Below are 6,827 nucleotides of genomic sequence, written 5' to 3' on the forward strand. Positions count from 1 at the left end.
TACTTAAGAAGAACTAAGGATTTATTCTTGATTTATGGAGGTGGAGACTTGCAATTGGATGGTTATACTGATTCTGATTTCCAATCAGATATCAATGATAGAAAGTCTACCTCTGGATATGTGTTCATTTGTAATGGAGGTGCGATCTGGAAGAGTTCCAAACAGAGCACGCATCGCAGATTCCACTACAGAGGTCGAGTATATTGTCGCATCGATGTCGCAAAGGAAGTTGTTTGGATAAAGAAGTTCATGACAGAACTTACAACAGTTCCTTCCATTGAGTCAGCAGTTCCACTACACTGTGACAATAATGGAGCAGTCATACAGGCTAAGGAACTAAGGTCTCACCCAAAATCCAAACACATAGAAAGGCACTACCACATTATCAGAGATATAGTTGGGCAAGGCGATATAGCCATGCAGAAAAATAACATCAGTTAAAAAATCCAGCTGATCAAATTCACTAAGCCTATGTTACAGACTTAGTTAGATCGACATCTTGAGAAGATAGGTCTAAGATATTGTAATGAATGGCTCTAGTGCTAGTGGGAGATTGTTAGTAGTATGCCCTAGAGCATATCATTTAGTATGTATCTTGTACATATTTTTATTAATAAAGGCATTTCCACTTTTCCGTTTACATAATATATTTATGTGTAATAGAAAAGGTCCATTGATATTTTGTTAGAAATATTATTCTTAAGTTGTTAAGAATATGAGTGACAATATTTCTAGCACGAAGTATCATAAATAGGTTCACAATCGAGGATACTTCATAATAAGGACATGACTTATCCAGAAAGATTGTATTCATGTTTGTTCCCAAGTTATTTATATGAGATATAAATAAGATGGAATGGTGAGTCTCATGCCATATAACAAACATGATAGGCACTTATAAATGATAAGTAGGCCGAACCAGTGACACTTATGACAAGCACATGGAGTTTACTCTTGTCAATGTTTTATCATAAATCATATCGAGGCATATAATCTTTAGACTGAGATAGCACAGCTTATCTTGTATATAGGTAGTTTGAGTTTGATATCGCTTTCATACTTGTACCGTATGGGTATATGGGCATGTGTTGGCTCCTACTAGTTATATATGGAGGTAGGTGTTGATCAAGATGGAATCTGCCTCTAAGTAAATAGAGATAAAATCCTATGTTCATTTAATTGTTCTTGATGTTTCAAGTTCCTGGCCAGGACAGATAGATTTATTCAGAAAAGAGTTTCTGATGAGAAAAATCTTTTTAATCAAGAACTGGAATTAAAAAAGAACATAATATTCATAGCATATGGAGTTTGACATAAAATATGACTCCAGCTTGAGTTGGGATTTTGTAACAGAGAGATTCTAGTGCATGGTAACATATGATTATAGGTTCATTTAAGGTAAACCTTATTACTAATTGGGTGGCCATGGCATGCTATGCTAGGTGTTAACCATGGTCTATGAGGTTCATAAAATGATTTAGAGAAATCATTTATGGTAAGAAAGAGTTCTGATGATATTAAGAGTTGATATCATGTTTCATTGCCAATTAGTGATGAGCCTAGTAAGTCACACACATACACAAGTTATCACCTAATTAAATATGATTTAATTAATTAATTAAAGAGTTTAATTGATTAATTAAATAGGTTTGGTTTGCAATTAGTTTGCAAAGTCCCTAGCATGACTTGAAACCAAATCTAGATTATTGGATGTATAATATAAGTTAAATTTTATATTTAAAGTGTTTAAATATGAATTTAATTAATGAGAAATTAATTAATAGAGATTAATTAATTAATTTATATTTGATATAAATTAATTAGAAGAAGAAAAATAATTATTTTGGGTTGAGAACTCAAAATTAAGACACAGGGGCATTTTGGTCATTTTGCAGTGTGACACGTGGCACCATGAGATGGTGACACATGGCATAACACATAAGCTTGCCAAATGTTTTTTAATCATGTAAGATGATTAAAATCAAGATTAAATATAGGTTTGACACTTGGCACAATGTGATTGGGTCACTTAAACCTAGAGCTAATCAAAGGGTGACATGTGGCAAGGGTTTAATGTGTAAACCTAGCTATTTAAGTGTTGTTATGAGAAAATAAAATACAACTAGCAGCCACACTCCTTGGTCATGCCATTTTGCAGCCCTCCCTCTATTCTTCTTCATCTCTCATCAATTCAAAGAGATTAGCCATCAATCTCTTGAATTAAGAACACTAGAAATTGTTTCTAGTGTCCTGTTTACATCTCTAATCTCTTAAAAGGCAGAACTTGAATTTCTAATTAATAGAAAAGGCTTTAGAAGCTGTTCAAGGGCTGCTATAGGTTTTCTTGGTGTGGACAAGCTAGAGGGACAACATCTGGTGTCCTGAAGACGAATCTCAAAGGCGCAGACACGCTGCAGTGCATCAAGAGGTTAGTGTAATCGTTCTTGATTTAATATAGGGTTCTAAAATTAATCTGATTAATTTTAAAATCTTAAATGGCAAATACAGATCCAAAAAACATATTAAAAGAGTTTTAATATGTTGTTTATCATTGAAATCAAATAGATAAAAATAAACCTTGCATGATGCATGTGACCCTAGGTGAAAATTTTTGAATTCAATGGTATAAACTTGTGTGAATTAGCCACAGTACTTTGAATTAGCCAGAACAAGGTGATGCTCCAGCTGAAGTATAGGCTATACGGCAGAGAGAAGAGACTTAGACTTTTGATATTATTGCTGGTACTTTTCCAAATAGTAACTAAGATATATATATATATATATATATATATATATATATATATATATATATATATATATATATATATATATATATATATATATATATATATATATATATGTATTGTTTGACACAGGTGCATACTTTTATGTTAGTGTTAGAACTATATGTTCTATTGTTATTCCTTTACAGGGGAATAAATTTTGATGCATTAGTGATTAGCCCTTTAAAATAAGGATCGTGATAATAAGTGAAATTAGTTTTGAAAGAGTTTATTGGCGAAAAGTATTTTCTAACACACCATAAATTATAAAGCTAATTAGCCAGCCTATTTAATGTAAGGCAAGAGGACGTAAAAGTAAGATGCAGTAATAGAATTGCTCTAGATGAGGGCAAGGATGTCACTGTTAGTAATTGTTAATGGATATTGTAATCATAATAAGTTCGGGATATTAGTGAATTCGAAAAGGATAAAAGATAGGAAAATTTGATCTATTGGGATGTATCGTAGTAACTATGCAATGTTCTTGATGTTTATACTGTAAGCTGCAGATTACAGTACTGACTTGAGATTATTGTGTAGAGCTACGTACTATCCGATAGTACACCTAGATAAGAATAGTTGCCAATGGCATCTGTTTTGGTATAGTTATGCCATGACAGAATTTAATTGTTAGAAATAAGTTTGAAAATCCTACTTAGGGATCTAAAACTCAAAGGTTAGAATATCGAAAGGTTATAGTTCAGTACAAAAGAAAGTAAGTTATAGAATATTGACAGATAAAAAGAGTTATGGAAGTAAAAATTCGAATAGTTGGTTCAAATATAACAAAGAAATGTTACGAATGTGAGGAAGACTATGGACTAGAATGGTCAGAGGACTAATGACTAGATAAATGATTCTAACATGACCTCAAGGGTCATTCAAGAAGGAACATGAATCGAAATATTAGACAGGACAATAGTAAGAGAAGATTGGTGTTATACAAACAAATTAAATGTTGTATTAGATTGTTAAAAGTCTTATACAAATTCGAGAGAAAGAAGATTATACGATCATATAGAAAGGAGAAAATAAACGTATGACTATTGTAAGATGGCTATTGGGAAAAATTTCATGGACGAAATTTATTTTAAGGGGGGGAGAATTGTAACACCCTTAAGTTCGGTAGTGCGTTCTACTGTTCCGGTGACCAGTGTTGTCCGGACAGCTAGAATGCCTAGAACTGCACTTCGATATGAGTGAGGAGACATTAAATAATGAAATACAAGAAAAGAAAATACAAGAAAAACAAAGGAAAAATAATAGTAAAGAATGCAACCAAGTTAAGCGAGCCGAGAACCCTAGCGATGGGTGACCGCACCGGGAAGTCACGGCATGGACCGTTGACTAGCCCTGGACTGCGGGGAACCCTGGAAAATATTTTTAGGACTTAAAGAGACATCAATTGAAGTAGAAATATCATTAGAAATATCAAAGAAAAATTAATTAATTAGTACAAAGAAAAGTGAGAAATCAAAAAACGGACAAAACCCAGTGTTATCGAAAAATCGGGAATGCAACCCGAACAGGGGCATTATGGTCATTTGACATCCCAAATTGTCTTTTGATCTAAATGTCCATTAAAAATAAATAATATTACACTTGAAAAATATAATGAAAAATTAAATTGGTAGCACCTAAAGTAAATAGCAAAAATGAAGGGTTTAATGTGGAATAAATGGGAGTTAAACTTATTATATGATTTAAATTGTGTGAGTGGACCACTAGGGATTAAATTAAACACTAAATGGCAGGTGTAAGTCCATAATACAAGCTGAAATCTTCATCTTCTCCATTTCCCTCAACCTTGCCGAAATGAAGAAAGATAAAACCTCCATTGCCGTTTGCATGAAGCTCCATTAATCTCCTCATTTCACTTCCAATCATCTAGGTTTCTTCATTAAAAATTGTCCCCACATCACAAGGAAGAGCTTGATACCAATATTAAGAAGTTTTAGTGAAGATTAAACAAGTCCCAACAATAGGTAAGTTTGAGATTTTGAATATTGCTTTGTTAAACTTTGTATACATGTTATGGGTGTGTGCTTTGTGAAGGAATTTTTAAGTTTTGAGAAGTTCTTGATATATCCAGTTTGGACAGCCATGGAGTTGTATAATTGATGATTTATTCTTACATTTATTTGATGGGAAATTATGTTGAGTAGGGTGATTAATGTCCTAGTAAGTTAATTCCATGTATATATGTGGTGATTGTGCAATTGGGATGGAAGTTGACGAATTGTGGGACACTTTGGCATTGTGGAGCATTTCGGCAGCTTTGGGACTCCTTAATGAATGTTTGAATTCATGGAGATATTGGATAAATTGTGATATTGAGGATTGATGAATAAGTATGTAAATTGGTTGTGTAAAGTGTATGTAAGAATTAGAAATGTTTATGTGTATATGTGGTTGTATTTGGACTTTGTGAATTAGAGTTTCATTTGGTGTGTTGAGGATGTTTGTATTCTGCCCAAAATGATTTTAATGTGAAGTGGTAAATGGTTTTGGTAATGTACCAAAACAGAATGGGGTTGAGAGGTGGATTTGTAGCAAGGTAAATGTGTAATGAATAGATGGTTAAGCAATGTAATTAAGGGCAGTGTGCATTTTAGCCTATAACTCTAAATATGTAACTCCAATTGGTATGAGACCAATTGGAGGTGAAACTAGGCACAAAATGTGCCAACTTTCATGAAGGAAACATACCAAAATTCTGCTTGCAAGGTGACTTGAAAAATGACCAAATCCGGATTAAGTACAATTGAGACCTGAAAATTGACCAATTGGGCAGCAGTTAGTGTTTAGGCCATAACTCACTCAAAACAGGTCCAATTGACTTGAAATTTTAACCATGAATAGTTAAGACCCATACCTACAAGTCTCATGAAGACACCAAAGCCCAGAAATGACCATAAGCAAGTCAAACAGCTTGCACAAGTTAGGGTCCAAAAACTGGCCGAACCAAAGTTGACCAAAATTGACCTAAAATGACCTAATTTGATGCCATTTGACCAGCAATAGTAAAATGGCCATAACTTGGTCTACATAACTCAGAATGACCTAAAATTTTGCCCCGCATTCCATAAGACATAGATCTATAAGTTTGTAGTTTTGACCGAAACCCGAAAACTGAGGGAACTAGGTCGTCCGGCTAGGTCAAACTAGTATCCCGGAATCCAGCAAATCGCAAGAAAATGTAGTATACACGGAAATGAATTTGGTAACATGTACCAACCCTAAAAGACTATCGAATGTGACATATTAATGACATTAAAACCTAAATTACCTAGAATGTACCAAGGGTCGACATAGTAGGTTGACTAAGCGAATAAATGAATTCAGTGAATTAATTATCAAGCATTATCATTAGAGACAGTTTAAATGAGTACTGAAACACTTCAAATTGTGTTTCTCAGTTAGCAAAGACTCAGGGAGGGGAAGGAAACACTGAGTCAGAGCCAAGAGACAGTTATCAGAGGTTTGTGCATAATAAGTATTTCTTTTGAATTTTTCAATTGAAATAAATTATGATTATTTCTATGTTATTATTTTAAATTGTGTTTGTGCACAATAGTTAATTCTTTTGAATTTTTAATTGAAATAAATTACGATTATTTGTATGTTATTGTTTTAAATTGTGTCCGTGCACAATACTTTTATATTCACTGCTTTTACTAGCAAATTTATTTGGAGAAATGAGTTATGAATAATTTTTTATTGCTTTGTTTTTGGGAATATTATTTGGAACTTATTGTATTGCCAACTTTGCAAATGGAAATTTTGAGATAAAATGTGATTTATGGTTTGTATGAAATATTGTGATTTGAAATTGTTTTGATTCACATTTAGCATGACACTGTTGATATATTCCTCCCTCTTTGACTTATCAGTCTGGGGTGAGTGTGATTATGTTCCTCCCTCTTTGACTTGCCAGTCTGAGGTGAGTGTGGATGAGTACTCATTATTCAGCTAGCTTCCTCCCTCAATGATTTCGATTATTGGGGTGAGTGCGTCTTGTCGTGGTGTACAACACGGCATGTG

This window comes from Hevea brasiliensis, chromosome 7 (genome assembly GCF_030052815.1).
Source record: "Hevea brasiliensis isolate MT/VB/25A 57/8 chromosome 7, ASM3005281v1, whole genome shotgun sequence".
NCBI lineage: Eukaryota > Viridiplantae > Streptophyta > Magnoliopsida > Malpighiales > Euphorbiaceae > Hevea > Hevea brasiliensis.